We start from the raw sequence: 16,497 nt of genomic DNA, 5'->3' as shown, positions 1-16,497 counted from the left end.
TGGACGGCTTTAGCATTAGTAGGCCTCACAGCGCTCAAGACTCTCACGTGGGCACTTCTTTCCAAGGAAGTGTGCTGTGTGCCCAAAGCCTTCTGTGCACAAGCAAGGGATACACAGCTCTGGGAACATGCCTCACTATGCAGCTGAAAGTGTCGGGAACGAAGGTGTTCTCTATGGCTAGCGTTCCACAGCTCTGAAGCAGCCTCAGGACCGCGGTTCTTGGCAGGCTTTCGTTCCGTGTGCGTCTGCCACGTTATGGAAAGCTACGCTGCCCTGAAAGAAACCCCCTGGGCTCCAATTCAGTTGGGGGACTCCTGCTCGACGTCTCTCGGAGTGACGTGGAAACTGGACTTTAGGTCCAGCCCGAAAGAAAGTAGAGATTTACTCTGAGCATTGCTAGGCATCTGGAACATCCAAAGTCACCTAGGCCTACTGAGGGCATTTAGAGGATTATGCCATTCACCACATGCAGCACACACTGCATCCAAAAGTTTCATCGCAGAAGGCCGACGTGTGTTCCAAGGGTCTCCCTTGGGGGTTGTCAGAGAAGATAGGTGTATGTGCTGGGTGGTCCAGTTTGTAGTTGAGAAGCCTGGAAAGGGGCAGTATTTTCCCCATTTGAAAGGTAGATAGTGGCGGCCTCCAGGCTGACTGAAAGACATTGCCGCTACCCGTCTTCTAGCCACCTCTAGGAATGCCTCAGTGAAGAAAGAGAGTTTCTCCTCTGAAAGCAGGTGGTCTCCAGTGCATTGCTGGGAGCTCATCCCACGCTTGCCCTAGCTAAAGTGCGAAGTAAACGTGAGCCATAGCCTCAAGGTAAGCACGAGTGTTTCCTATCAGCAAGGTTTTGTGTGCAACCATCTCCATGAACCCTGACTCGATAGAGTGCTTTAACTCCTCTGCGGCTTTCCGTCGGCCTCAGAGAGTCGCGTATGTGAATTCTCTTCTGTGGGAGAGCGTGTGCGCTGTGAGTCCACTGTTTGTTTTCCGAGACACACAACACAGAACAAACTGTTGGGCTCAACTCTTTCTATGCAGAGGGGAGGGCAATGCACTGCTTCTCACTTGCAGAGCTCGATTTCTACAGCTGTAAGGCAGCTCCGGCACAACGTTCCTGCCAGTATCACATTCAACGTGCCTCTCCCTCTGTGGAGGCCGTCTGAAGGGCACTGAGAGAATCCCTGAGCCTAAAGTGCGTCCTGGCAACTCTTACCTGTCATCTCTCTAGTGTGACGCCAGGTACACTGTAGGTCCAGCCTGACAGAAAGTACAGAAAAACCGGTACAATTGTGAGGCATTTGGACGATCCAAAGTCACCTAGGCCTGACTCAGTCATTAAGCGGGTAATGCTATATTCATGGCACGCAAAACACCGCACGTCCAACCAAGTGTGATCCTAGAAAGGCCCAGTGTGGCTGAAAGTCTCCAGTAGTCAGTGAGAGAGTGCTGGTCAATGCGCTCTGGGGTCCAGTTGGCAACTGGAGAATGTGGGAGAAGCCCGACGTTCCCCCTTTGCAAAGCAACTTCGTTGCAGCTTCCAAGCCGCCTGAAAACCCTACCACCAGGGTACTATTCACCCCACAGATGCCTCTGAGGGGCAGTGAGTTTTTCCCCAAGAAACCAGGTGCTTGCGATTCCTTCCTGGGAGCTCACCCCAGGAGCATACTGTCGCTCAAGTGCCAACTAAACGTGACCTCTAGTCTCGAGGTATGGTGCACATTTTCCCATTACCAGAGGTAGGTGTGCACCAGTTTCCAGGAAGTCTTCTTAGTCAATGGACGGCTTTAGCATTAGTAGGCCTCACAGCGCTCAAGACTCTCACGTGGGCACTTCTTTCCAAGGAAGTGCGCTGTGTGCCCAAAGCCTTCTGTGCACAAGCAAGGGATACACAGCTCTGGGAACATCCCTCACTATGCAGCTGAAAGGGCCGGGAACGAAGGTGTTCTCAATGGCTAGCGTTCCACAGCTCTGAAGCAGCCGCAGGACCGTGGTTCTTGGCAGGCTTTCATTCCGTGTGCGTCTGCCACGTTATGGAAAGCTACGCTGCCCTGAAAGAAACCCCCGGGGCTCCAATTCAGTTGGGGGACTCCTGCTCGACGTCTCTCGGAGTGACGTGGAAACTGGACTTTAGGTCCAGCCCGAAAGAAAGTAGAGATTTACTCTGAGCATTGCTAGGCATCTGGAACATCCAAAGTCACCTAGGCCTACTGAGGGCATTTACAGGATTATGCCGTTCACCACATGCAGCGCACACTGCATCCAAAAGTTGAATCGCAGAAGGCCGACGTGTGTTCCAAGGGTCTCCCTTGGGGGTTGTCAGAGAAGATAGGTGTATGTGCTGGGTGGTCCAGTTTGTAGTTGAGAAGCCTGGAAAGAGGCAGTATTTTCCCCATTTGAAAGGTAGATAGTGGCGGCCTCCAGGCTGACTGAAAGTCATTGCCGCTACCCGTCTTCTAGCCACCTCTAGGAATGCCTCAGTGAACAAAGAGAGTTTCTCCTATGAAACCAGCTGGTCTCCAGTGCCTTGCTGGGAGCTCATCCCACGCTTGCCCTAGCTAAAGTGCGAAGTAAACGTGAGCCCTAGCCTCAAGGTAGGCACGAGTGTTTCCTATCAGCAAGGTTTTGTGTGCAGCCATCTCCATGAACCCTGACTCGATAGAGTGCTTTAACTCCTCTGCGGCTTTCCGTCGGCCTCAGAGAGTCACGTATGTGAATTCCCTTCTGTGGGAGAGCGTGTGCGCTGTGAGACCCCTGTTTGTTTTCCGAGCCACACAACACAGAACAAACTGTTGGGCTCAACTCTTTCTATGCAGAGGGGAGGGCAATGCACTGCTTCTCGCTTGCAGAGCTCGATTTCTACAGCTGTAAGGCAGCTCCGGCACATCGTTTCTGCCAGTATCACAGTCAACGGGGCTCTCCCTCTGTGGAGGCCCTCTGAAGGGCACTGAGAGAATCCCTGAGCCTAAAGTGCATCCTGGCAACTCTTACCTGTCCTCTCTCTAGTGTGACGCCAGGTACACTGTAGGTCCAACCTGACAGAAAGTACAGAAAAACCGGTACAATTGTGAGGCATTTGGACGATCCAAAGTCACCTAGGCCTGACTCAGTCATTAAGCGGGTAATTCTATATTCACGGCACGCAAAACACCCCGCGTCCAACCAAGTGTGATCCTAGAAATGCCCAGTGTGGCTGAAAGTTTCCAGTAGTCAGTCAGAGAGTGCTGGTCAATGAGCTCTGGGGTCAAGTTGGCAACTGTAGAATGTGGGAGAAGCCCGACATTCCCCCTTTGCAAAGCAACTTCGTTGCAGCTTCCAAGCCGCCTGAAATCCCCACCACCATGGCACTATTCACCCCACAAATGCCTCTGAGGGGCAGTGAGTTTTTCCCCAAGAAACCAGGTGCTTGCGATTCCTTCCTGGGAGCTCACCCAAGGAGCATACTGTCGCTCAAGTGCCAACTAAACGTGACCTCTAGTCTCGAGGTACGGTGCACATTTTCCCATTACCAGAGGTAGGTGTGCACCAGTTTCCAGGAAGTCTTCTTAGTCAATGGACGGCTTTAGCATTAGTAGGCCTCACAGCGCTCAAGAGTCTCACGTGGGCACTTCTTTCCAAGGAAGTGCGCTGTGTGCCCAAAGCCTTCTGTGCACAAGCAAGGGATACACAGCTCTGGGAACATGCCTCACTATGCCGCTGAAAGGGTCGGGAACGAAGGTGTTCTCTATGGCTAGCGTTCCACAGCTCTGAAGCAGCCTCAGGACCGCGGTTCTTGGCAGGCTTTCGTTCCGTGTGCATCTGCCACGTTATGGAAAGCTACGCTGCCCTGAAAGAAACCCCCGGGGCTCCAATTCAGTTGGGGGACTCCTGCTCGACGTCTCTCGGAGTGACGTGGAAACTGGACTTTAGGTCCAGCCCGAAAGAAAGTAGAGATTTACTCTGAGCATTGCTAGGCATTTGGAACATCCAAAGTCACCTAGGCCTACTGAGGGCATTTAGAGGATTATGCCGTTTACCACATGCAGCGCACACTGCATCCAAAAGTTTCATCGCAGAAGGCTGACGTGTGTTCCAAGGGTCTCCCTTGGGGGTTGTCAGAGAAGATAGGTGTATGTGCTGGGTGGTCCAGTTTGTAGTTGAGAAGCCTGGAAAGGGGCAGTATTTTCCCCATTTGAAAGGTAGATAGTGGCGGCCTCCAGGCTGACTGAAAGACATTGCCGCTACCCGTCTTCTAGCCACCTCTAGGAATGCCTCAGTGAAGAAAGAGAGTTTCTCCTATGAAACCAGGTGGTCTCCAGTGCCTTGCTGGGAGCTCATCCCACGCTTGCCCTAGCTAAAGTGCGAAGTAAACGTGAGCCCTAGCCTCAAGGTGAGCACGAGTGTTTTCTATCAGCAAGGTTTTGTGTGCAGCCATCTCCATGAACCCTGACTCGATAGAGTGCTTTAACTCCTCTGCGGCTTTCCGTCGGCCTCAGAGAGTCGCGTATGTGAATTCCCTTCTGTGGGAGAGCGTGTGCGCTGTGAGTCCCCTGTTTGTTTTCCGAGCCACACAACACAGAACAAACTGTTGGGCTCAACTCTTTCTATGCAGAGGGGAGGGCAATGCACTGCTTCTCGCTTGCAGAGCTCGATTTCTACAGCTGTAAGGCAGCTCCGGCACAACGTTCCTGCCAGTATCACAGTCAACGGGGCTCTCCCTCTGTGGAGGCCCTCTGAAGGGCACTGAGAGAATCCCTGAGCCTAAAGTGCGTCCTGGCATCTCTTACCGGTCATCTCTCTAGTGTGACGCCAGGTACACTGTAGGTCCAGCCTGACAGAAAGTACAGAAAAACCGGTACAATTGTGAGGCATTTGGACGATCGAAAGTCACCTAGGCCTGACTCAGTCATTAAGCGGGTAATTCTATATTCATGGCACGCAAAACACCGCACGTCCAACCAAGTGTGATCCTAGAAAGGCCCAGTGTGGCTGAAAGTCTGCAGTAGTCAGTCAGAGAGTGCTGGTCAATGCTCTCTGGGGTCCAGTTGGCAACTGGAGAATGTGGGAGAAGCCCGACGTTCCCCCTTTGCAAAGCAACTTCGTTGCAGCTTCCAAGCCGCCTGAAAACCCCACCACCAGGGTACTATTCACCCCACAGATGCCTCTGAGGGGCAGTGAGTTTTTCCCCAAGAAACCAGGTGCTTGCGATTCCTTCCTGGGAGCTCACCCCAGGAGCATACTGTCGCTCAAGTGCCAACTAAACGTGACCTCTAGTCTCGAGGTACGGTGCACATTTTCCCATTACCAGAGGTAGGTGTGCACCAGTTTCCAGGAAGTCTTCTTAGTCAATGGACGGCTTTAGCATTAGTAGGCCTCACAGCGCTCAAGACTCTCACGTGGGCACTTCTTTCCAAGGAAGTGCGCTGTGTGCCCAAAGCCTTCTGTGCACAAGCAAGGGATACACAGCTCTGGGAACATCCCTCACTATGCAGCTGAAAGTGTCGGGAACGAAGGTGTTCTCTATGGCTAGCGTTCCACAGCTCTGAAGCAGCCTCAGGACCGCGGTTCTTGGCAGGCTTTCGTTCCGTGTGCGTCTGCCACGTTATGGAAAGCTACGCTGCCCTGAAAGAAACCCCCGGGGCTCCAATTCAGTTGGGGGACTCCTGCTCGACGTCTCTCAGAGTGACGTGGAAACTGGACTTTAGGTCCAGCCCGAAAGAAAGTAGAGATTTACTCTGAGCATTGCTAGGCATCTGGAACATCCAAAGTCACCTAGGCCTACTGAGGGCATTTAGAGGATTATGCCATTCACCACATGCAGCACACACTGCATCCAAAAGTTTCATCGCAGAAGGCCGACGTGTGTTCCAAGGGTCTCCCTTGGGGGTTGTCAGAGAAGATAGGTGTATGTGCTGGGTGGTCCAGTTTGTAGTTGAGAAGCCTGGAAAGGGGCAGTATTTTCCCCATTTGAAAGGTAGATAGTGCCGGCCTCCAGGCTGACTGAAAGACATTGCCGCTACCCGTCTTCTAGCCACCTCTAGGAATGCCTCAGTGAAGAAAGAGAGTTTCTCCTATGAAACCAGGTGGTCTCCAGTGCATTGCTGGGAGCTCATCCCACGCTTGCCCTAGCTAAAGTGCGAAGTAAACGTGAGCCATAGCCTCAAGGTAAGCACGAGTGTTTCCTATCAGCAAGGTTTTGTGTGCAGCCATCTCCATGAACCCTGACTCGATAGAGGGCTTTAACTCCTCTGCGGCTTTCCGTCGGCCTCAGAGAGTCACGTATGTGAATTCCCTTCTGTGGGAGAGCGTGTGCACTGTGAGTCCCCTGTTTGTTTTCCGAGACACACAACACAGAACAAACTGTTGGGCTCAACTCTTTCTATGCAGAGGGGAGGGCAATGCACTGCTTCTCGCTTGCAGAACTCGATTTCTACAGCTGTAAGGCAGCTCCGGCAAATCGTTTCTGCCAGTATCACAGTCAACGGGGCTCTCCCTCTGTGGAGGCCCTCTGAAGGACACTGAGAGAATCCCAGAGCCTAAAGTGCGTCCTGGCAACTCTTACCTGTCATCTCTCTAGTGTGACGCCAGGTACACTGTAGGTCCAGCCTGACAGAAAGTACAGAAAAACCGGTACAATTGTGAGGCATTTGGACGATCCAAAGTCACCTAGGCCTGACTCAGTCATTAAGCGGGTAATTCTATATTCATGGCACGCAAAACACCCCGCGTCCAACCAAGTGTGATCCTAGAAATGCCCAGTGTGGCTGAAAGTTTCCAGTAGTAAGTCAGAGAGTGCTGGTCAATGCGCTCTGGGGTCCAGTTGGCAACTGTAGAATGTGGGAGAAGCCCGACGTTCCCCCTTTGCAAAGCAACTTCGTTGCAGCTTCCAAGCCGCCTGAAAACCCCACCACCAGGGTACTATTCACCCGACAGATGCCTCTGAGGGGCAGTGAGTTTTTCCCCAAGAAACCAGGTGCTTGCGATTCCTTCCTGGGAGCTCACCCCAGGAGCATACTGTCGCTCAAGTGCCAACTAAACGTGACCTCTAGTCTCGAGGTACGGTGCACATTTTCCCATTACCAGAGGTAGGTGTGCACCAGTTTCCAGGAAGTCTTCTTAGTCAATGGACGGCTTTAGCATTAGTAGGCCTCACAGCGCTCAAGACTCTCACGTGGGCACTTCTTTCCAAGGAAGTGCGCTGTGTGCCCAAAGCCTTCTGTGCACAAGCAAGGGATACACAGCTCTGGGAACATCCCTCACTATGCAGCTGAAAGTGTCGGGAACGAAGGTGTTCTCTATGGCTAGCGTTCCACAGCTCTGAAGCAGCCTCAGGACCGCGGTTCTTGGCAGGCTTTCGTTCCGTGTGCGTCTGCCACGTTATGGAAAGCTACGCTGCCCTGAAAGAAACCCCCGGGGCTCCAATTCAGTTGGGGGACTCCTGCTCGACGTCTCTCAGAGTGACGTGGAAACTGGACTTTAGGTCCAGCCCGAAAGAAAGTAGAGATTTACTCTGAGCATTGCTAGGCATCTGGAACATCCAAAGTCACCTAGGCCTACTGAGGGCATTTAGAGGATTATGCCATTCACCACATGCAGCACACACTGCATCCAAAAGTTTCATCGCAGAAGGCCGACGTGTGTTCCAAGGGTCTCCCTTGGGGGTTGTCAGAGAAGATAGGTGTATGTGCTGGGTGGTCCAGTTTGTAGTTGAGAAGCCTGGAAAGGGGCAGTATTTTCCCCATTTGAAAGGTAGATAGTGCCGGCCTCCAGGCTGACTGAAAGACATTGCCGCTACCCGTCTTCTAGCCACCTCTAGGAATGCCTCAGTGAAGAAAGAGAGTTTCTCCTATGAAACCAGGTGGTCTCCAGTGCATTGCTGGGAGCTCATCCCACGCTTGCCCTAGCTAAAGTGCGAAGTAAACGTGAGCCATAGCCTCAAGGTAAGCACGAGTGTTTCCTATCAGCAAGGTTTTGTGTGCAGCCATCTCCATGAACCCTGACTCGATAGAGGGCTTTAACTCCTCTGCGGCTTTCCGTCGGCCTCAGAGAGTCACGTATGTGAATTCCCTTCTGTGGGAGAGCGTGTGCACTGTGAGTCCCCTGTTTGTTTTCCGAGACACACAACACAGAACAAACTGTTGGGCTCAACTCTTTCTATGCAGAGGGGAGGGCAATGCACTGCTTCTCGCTTGCAGAACTCGATTTCTACAGCTGTAAGGCAGCTCCGGCAAATCGTTTCTGCCAGTATCACAGTCAACGGGGCTCTCCCTCTGTGGAGGCCCTCTGAAGGACACTGAGAGAATCCCAGAGCCTAAAGTGCGTCCTGGCAACTCTTACCTGTCATCTCTCTAGTGTGACGCCAGGTACACTGTAGGTCCAGCCTGACAGAAAGTACAGAAAAACCGGTACAATTGTGAGGCATTTGGACGATCCAAAGTCACCTAGGCCTGACTCAGTCATTAAGCGGGTAATTCTATATTCATGGCACGCAAAACACCCCGCGTCCAACCAAGTGTGATCCTAGAAATGCCCAGTGTGGCTGAAAGTTTCCAGTAGTAAGTCAGAGAGTGCTGGTCAATGCGCTCTGGGGTCCAGTTGGCAACTGTAGAATGTGGGAGAAGCCCGACGTTCCCCCTTTGCAAAGCAACTTCGTTGCAGCTTCCAAGCCGCCTGAAAACCCCACCACCAGGGTACTATTCACCCGACAGATGCCTCTGAGGGGCAGTGAGTTTTTCCCCAAGAAACCAGGTGCTTGCGATTCCTTCCTGGGAGCTCACCCAAGGAGCATACTGTCGCTCAAGTGCCAACTAAACGTGACCTCTAGTCTCGAGGTACGGTGCACATTTTCCCATTACCAGAGGTAGGTGTGCACCAGTTTCCAGGAAGTCTTCTTAGTCAATGGACGGCTTTAGCATTAGTAGGCCTCACAGCGCTCAAGACTCTCACGTGGGCACTTCTTTCCAAGGAAGTGCGCTGTGTGCCCAAAGCCTTCTGTGCACAAGCAAGGGATACACAGCTCTGGGAACATCCCTCACTATGCAGCTGAAAGGGTCGGGAACGAAGGTGTTCTCTATGGCTAGCGTTACACAGCTCTGATGCAGCCTCAGGACCGCGGTTCTTGGCAGGCTTTCGTTCTGTGTGCATCTGCCACGTTATGGAAAGCTACGCTGCCCTGAAAGAAACCCCCGGGGCTCCAATTCAGTTGGGGGACTCCTGCTCGACGTCTCTCGGAGTGACGTGGAAACTGGACTTTAGGTCCAGCCCGAAAGAATGTAGAGATTTACTCTGAGCATTGCTAGGCATTTGGAACATCCAAAGTCACCTAGGCCTACTGAGGGCATTTAGAGGATTATGCCGTTCACCACATGCAGCGCACACTGCATCCAAAAGTTTCATCGCAGAAGGCCGACGTGTGTTCCAAGGGTCTCCCTTGGGGGTTGTCAGAGAAGATAGGTGTATGTGCTGGGTGGTCCAGTTTGTAGTTGAGAAGCCTGGAAAGGGGCAGTATTTTCCCTATTTGAAAGGTAGATAGTGGCGGCCTCCAGGCTGACTGAAAGACATTGCCGCTACCCGTCTTCGAGCCACCTCTAGGAATGCCTCAGTGAAGAAAGAGAGTTTCTCCTCTGAATGCAGGTGGTCTCAAGTGCCTTGCTGGGAGCTCATCCCACGCTTGCCCTAGCTAAAGTGCGAAGTAAACGTGAGCCCTAGCCTCAAGGTAAGCACGAGTGTTTTCTATCAGCAAGGTTTTGTGTGCAGGCATCTCCATGAACCCTGACTCGATAGAGTGCTTTAACTCCTCTGCGACTTTCCGTCGGCCTCAGAGAGTCGCGTATGTGAATTCCCTTCTGTGGGAGAGCGTGTGCGCTGTAACTCCCCTTTTTGTTTTCCGAGCCACACAACACAGAACAAACTGTTGGGCTCAACTCTTTCTATGCAGAGGGGAGGGCAATGCACTGCTTCTCGCTTGCAGAGCTTGATTTCTACAGCTGTAAGGCAGCTCCGGCACAACGTTCCTGCCAGTATCACAGTCAACGGGGCTCTCCCTCTGTGGAGGCCCTCTGAAGGGCACTGAGAGAATCCCTGAGCCTAAAGTGCGTCCTGGCAACTCTTACCTGTCATCTCTCTAGTGTGACGCCAGGTACACTGTAGGTCCAGCCTGACAGAAAGTACAGAAAAACCGGGACAATTGTGAGGCATTTGGACGATCGAAAGTCACCTAGGCCTGACTCAGTCATTAAGCGGGTAATGCTATATTCATGGCACGAAAAACACCCTGCGTCCAACCAAGTGTGATCCTAGAAATGCCCAGTGTGGCTGAAAGTTTCCAGTAGTAAGTCAGAGAGTGCTGGTCAATGCGCTCTGGGGTCCAGTTGGCAACTGTAGACTGTGGGAGAAGCCCGACGTTCCCCCTTTGCAAAGCAACTTCGTTGCAGCTTCCAAGCCGCCTGAAAACCCCACCACCAGGGTACTATTCACCCCACAGATGCCTCTGAGGGGCAGTGAGTTTTTCCCCAAGAAACCAGGTGCTTGCGATTCCTTCCTGGGAGCTCACCCCAGGAGCATACTGTCGCTCAAGTGCCAACTAAACGTGACCTCTAGTCTCGAGGTACGGTGCACATTTTCCCATTACCAGAGGTAGGTGTGCACCAGTTTCCAGGAAGTCTTCTTAGTCATTGGACCGCTTTAGCATTAGTAGGCCTCACAGTGCTCAAGACTCTCACGTGGGCACTTCTTTCCAAGGAAGTGTGCTGTGTGCCAAAGGCCTTCTGAGCACAAGCAAGGGATACACAGCTCTGGGAACATCCCTCACTATGCAGCTGAAAGTGCCGGGAACGAAGGTGTTCTCTATGGCTAGCGTTCCACAGCTCTGAAGCAGCCTCTGGACCGCGGTTCTTGGCAGGCTTTCATTCCGTGTGCGTCTGCCACGTTATGGAAAGCTACGCTGCCCTGAAAGAAACCCCCGGGGCTCTAATTCAGTTGGGGGACTCCTGCTCGACGTCTCTCGGAGTGACGTGGAAACTGGACTTTAGGTCCAGCCCGAAAGAAAGTAGAGATTTACTCTGAGCATTGCTAGGCATCTGAACATCCAAAGTCACCTAGGCCTACTGAGGGCATTTAGAGGATTATGCCGTTCACCACATGCAGCGCACACTGCATCCAAAAGTTTCATCGCAGAAGGCCGACGTGTGTTCCAAGGGTCTCCCTTGGGGGTTGTCAGAGAAGATAGGTGTATGTGCTGGGTGGTCCAGTTTGTAGTTGAGAAGCCTGGAAAGGGGCAGTATTTTCCCCATTTGAAAGGTAGATAGTGGGGGCCTCCAGGCTGACTGAAAGACATTGCCTCTACCCGTCTTCTAGCCACCTCTAGGAATGCCTCAGTGAAGAAAGAGAGTTTCTCCTCTGAAAGCAGGTGGTCTCCAGTGCCTTGCTGGGAGCTCATCCCACGCTTGCCCTAGCTAAAGTGCGAAGTAAACGTGAGCCCTAGCCTCAAGGTAAGCACGAGTGTTTCCTATCAGCAAGGTTTTGTGTGCAGCCATCTCCATGAACCCTGACTCGATAGAGTGCTTTAACTCCTCTGCGACTTTCCGTCGGCCTCAGAGAGTCGCGTATGTGAATTCCCTTCTGTGGGAGAGCGTGTGCGCTGTGAGTCCCCTGTTTGTTTTCTGAGCCACACAACACAGAACAAACTGTTGGGCTCAACTCTTTCTATGCAGAGGGGAGGGCAATGCACTGCTTCTCGCTTGCAGAGCTCGATTTCTACAGCTGTAAGGCAGCTCCGGCACATCGTTTCTGCCAGTATCACAGTCAACGGGGCTCTCCCTCTGTGGAGGCCCTCTGAAGGGCACTGAGAGAATCCCTGAGCCTAAAGTGCGTCCTGGCAACTCTTACCTGTCATCTCTCTAGTGTGACGCCAGGTACACTGTAGGTCCAGCCTGACAGAAAGTACAGAAAAACCGGTACAATTGTGAGGCATTTGGACGATCCAAAGTCACCTAGGCCTGACTCAGTCATTAAGCGGGTAATTCTATATTCATGGCACGCAAAACACCCCGCGTCCAACCAAGTGTGATCCTAGAAATGCCCAGTGTGGCTGAAAGTTTCCAGTAGTCAGTCAGAGAGTGCTGGTCAATGAGCTCTGGGGTCAAGTTGGCAACTGTAGAATGTGGGAGAAGCCCGACGTTCCCCCTTTGCAAAGCAACTTCGTTGCAGCTTCCAAGCCGCCTGAAATCCCCACCACCAGGGTACTATTCACCCCACAGATGCCTCTGAGGGGAAGTGAGTTTTTCCCCAAGAAACCAGGTGCTTGCGATTCCTTCCTGGGAGCTCACCCAAGGAGCATACTGTCGCTCAAGTGCCAACTAAACGTGACCTCTAGTCTCGAGGTAAGGTGCACATTTTCCCATTACCAGAGGTAGGTGTGCACCAGTTTCCAGGAAGTCTTCTTAGTCAATGGACGGCTTTAGCATTAGTAGGCCTCACAGCGCTCAAGACTCTCACGTGGGCACTTCTTTCCAAGGAAGTGCGCTGTGTGCCCAAAGCCTTCTGTGCACAAGCAAGGGATACACAGCTCTGGGAACATGCCTCACTATGCAGCTGAAAGTGTCGGGAACGAAGGTGTTCTCTATGGCTAGCGTTCCACAGCTCTGAAGCAGCCTCAGGACCGTGGTTCTTGGCAGGCTTTCGTTCCGTGTGCGTCTGCCACGTTATGGAAAGCTACGCTGCCCTGAAAGAAACCCCCGGGGCTCCAATTCAGTTGGGGGACTCCTGCTCGACGTCTCTCGGAGTGACGTGGAAACTGGACTTTAGGTCCAGCCCGAAAGAAAGTAGAGATTTACTCTGAGCATTGCTAGGCATTTGGAACATCCAAAGTCACCTAGGCCTACTGAGGGCATTTAGAGGATTATGCCGTTCACCACATGCAGCGCACACTGCATCCAAAAGTTTCATCACAGAAGGCCGACGTGTGTTCCAAGGGTCTCCCTTGGGGGTTGTCAGAGAAGATAGGTGTATGTGCTGGGTGGTCCAGTTTGTACTTGAGAAGCCTGGAAAGAGGCAGTATTTTCCCCATTTGAAAGATAGATAGTGGCGGCCTCCAGGCTGACAGAAAGACATTGCCGCTACCCGTCTTCTAGCCACCTCTAGGAATGCCTCAGTGAAAAGAGAATTTCTCCTATGAAACCAGCTGGTCTCCAGTGCCTTGCTGGGATCTCATCCCACGCTTGCCCTAGCTAAAGTGCGAAGTAAACGAGAGCCCTAGCCTCAAGGTAAGCACGAGTGTTTCCTATCAGCAAGGTTTTGTGTGCAGCCATCTCCATGAACCCTGACTCGATAGAGTGCTTTAACTCCTCTGCGGCTTTCTGTCGGCCTCAGAGAGTCGCGTATGTGAATTCCCTTCTGTGGGAGAGCGTGTGCGCTGTGAGTCCCCTGTTTGTTTTCCGAGCCACACAACACAGAACAAACTGTTGGGCTCAACTCTTTCTATGCAGAGGGGAGGGCAATGCACTGCTTCTCGCTTGCAGAGCTCGATTTCTACAGCTGTAAGGCAGCTCCGGCACAACGTTCCTGCCAGTATCACAGTCAACGGGGCTCTCGCTCTGTGGAGGCCCTCTGAAGGACACTGAGAGAATCCCTGAGCCTAAAGTGCGTCCTGGCAACTCTTACCTGTCATCTCTCTAGTGTGACGCCAGGTAAACTGTAGGTCCAGCCTGACAGAAAGTACAGAAAAACCGGTACAATTGTGAGGCATTTGGACGATCCAAAGTCACCTAGGCCTGACTCAGTCATTAAGCGGGTAATGCTATATTCATGGCACGCAAAACACCCCGCGTCCAACCACGTGTGATCCTAGAAAGGCCCAGTGTGGCTGAAAGTCTCCAGTAGTCATTCAGAGAGTGCTAGTCAATGCGCTCTGGGGTCCAGTTGGCAACTGGAGAATGTGGGAGAAGCCCGACGTTCCCCCTTTGCAAAGCAACTTCGTTGCAGCTTCCAAGCCGCCTGGAAACCCCACCACCAGGGTACTATTCACCCCACAGAGGCCTCTGAGGGGCAGTGAGTTTTTCCCCAAGAAACCAGGTGCTTGCGATTCCTTCCTGGGAGCTCACCCCAGGAGCATACTGTCGCTCAAGTGCCAACTAAACGTGACCTCTAGTCTCGAGGTAAGGTGCACATTTTCCCATTACCAGAGGTAGGTGTGCACCAGTTTCCAGGAAGTCTTCTTAGTCAATGGACGGCTTTAGCATTAGTAGGCCTCACAGCGCTCAAGACTCTCACGTGGGCACTTCTTTCCAAGGAAGTGCCCTGTGTGCCCAAAGCCTTCTGAGCACAAGCAAGGGATACACAGCTCTGGGAACATCCCTCACTATGCAGCTGAAAGTGTCGGGAACGAAGGTGTTCTCTATGGCTAGCGTTCCACAGCTCTGAAGCAGCCTCAGGACCGCGGTTCTTGGCAGGCTTTCGTTCCATGTGCGTCTGCCACGTTATGGAAAGCTACGCTGCCCTGAAAGAAACCCCCGGGGCTCCAATTCAGTTTGGGGACTCCTGCTCGACGTCTCTCGGAGTGACGTGGAAACTGGACTTTAGGTCTAGCCCGAAAGAAAGTAGAGATTTACTCTGAGCATTGCTAGGCATCTGGAACATCCAAAGTCACCTAGGCCTAATGAGGGCATTTAGAGGATTATGCCGTTCACCACATGCATCGCATACTGCATCCAAAAGTTTCATCGCAGAAGGCCGACGTGTGTTCCAAGGGTCTCCCTTGGGTTGGCAGAGAAGATAGGTGTATGTGCTGGGTGGTCCAGTTTGTAGTTGAGAAGCCTGGAAAGAGGCAGTATTTTCCCCAATTGAAAGGTAGATAGTGGCGGCCTCCAGGCTGACTGAAAGACATTGCCGCTACCCGTCTTCTAGCCCTCTCTAGGAATGCCTCAGTGAACAAAGAGAGTTTCTCCTATGAAACCAGGTGGTCTCCAGTGCCTTGCTGGGAGCTCATCCCACGCTTGCCGTAGCTAAAGTGCGAAGTAAACATGAGCCCTAGCCTCAAGGTAAGCATGAGTGTTTCCTATCAGCAAGGTTTTGTGTGCAGCCATCTCCATGAACCCTGACTCGATAGAGTGCTTTAACTCCTCTGCGGCTTTCTGTCGGCCTCAGAGAGTCGCGTATGTGAATTCCCTTCTGTGGGAGAGCGTGTGCGCTGTAACTCCCCTGTTTGTTTTCCGAGCCACACAACACAGAACAAACTGTTGGGCTCAACTCTTTCTATGCAGAGGGGAGGGCAATGCACTGCTTCTCGCTTGCAGAGCTCGATTTCTACAGCTGTAAGGCAGCTCCGGCACATCGTTTCTGCCAGTATCACAGTCAACGGGGCTCTCCCTCTGTGGAGGCCCTCTGAAGGGCACTGAGAGAATCCCTGAGCCTAAAGTGCGTCCTGGCAACTCTTACCTGTCACCTCTCTAGTGTGACGCCAGGTACACTGTAGGTCCAGCCTGACAGAAAGTACAGAAAACCCGGGACAATTGTGAGGCATTTGGACGATCCAAAGTCACTTAGGCCTGACTCAGTCATTAAGCGGGTAATGCTATATTCATGGCACGCAAAACACCCCGCGTCCAACCAAGTGTGATCCTCGAAAGGCCCAGTGTGGCTGAAAGTCTCCAGTAGTCAGTCAGAGAGTGCTGGTCAATGCGCTCTGGGGTCAAGTTGGCAAATGGAGAATGTGGGAGAAGCCCGACGTTCCCCCTTTGCAAAGCAACTTCGTTGCAGCTTCCAAGCCGCCTGGAAAACCCACCACCAGGGTACTATTCACCCCACAGATGCCTCTGAGGAGCAGTGAGTTTTTCCCCAAGAAACCAAGTGCTTGCGCTTCCTTCCTGGGAGCTCACCCCAGGAGCATACTGTCGCTCAAGTGCCAACTAAACGTGACCTCTAGTCTCGAGGTAAGGTGCACATTTTCCCATTACCAGAGGTAGGTGTGCACCAGTTTCCAGGAAGTCTTCTTAGTCAATGGACCGCTTTAGCATTAGTAGGCCTCACAGTGCTCAAGACTCTCACGTGGGCACTTCTTTCCAAGGAAGTGTGCTGTGTGCCAAAGGCCTTCTGAGCACAAGCAAGGGATACACAGCTCTGGGAACATCCCTCACTATGCAGCTGAAAGTGCCGGGAACGAAGGTGTTCTCTATGGCTAGCGTTCCACAGCTCTGAAGCAGCCTCTGGACCGCGGTTCTTGGCAGGCTTTCATTCCGTGTGCGTCTGCCACGTTATGGAAAGCTACGCTGCCCTGAAAGAAACCCCCGGGGCTCCAATTCAGTTGGGGGACTCCTGCTCGACGTCTCTCGGAGTGACGTGGAAACTGGACTTTAGGTCCAGCCCGAAAGAAAGTAGAGATTTACTCTGAGCATTGCTAGGCATCTGGAACATCCAAAGTCACCTAGGCCTACTGAGGGCATTTAGAGGATTATGCCGTTCACCACATGCAGCGCACACTGCATCCAAAAGTTTCATCGCAGAAGGCCGACGTGTGTTCCAAGGGTC

The sequence above is a fragment of the Mesoplodon densirostris genome, chromosome 3, assembly GCF_025265405.1.
Source record: "Mesoplodon densirostris isolate mMesDen1 chromosome 3, mMesDen1 primary haplotype, whole genome shotgun sequence".
Classification (NCBI taxonomy): Eukaryota; Metazoa; Chordata; class Mammalia; order Artiodactyla; family Ziphiidae; genus Mesoplodon; species Mesoplodon densirostris.
This window is presented reverse-complemented; position numbering follows the sequence as displayed.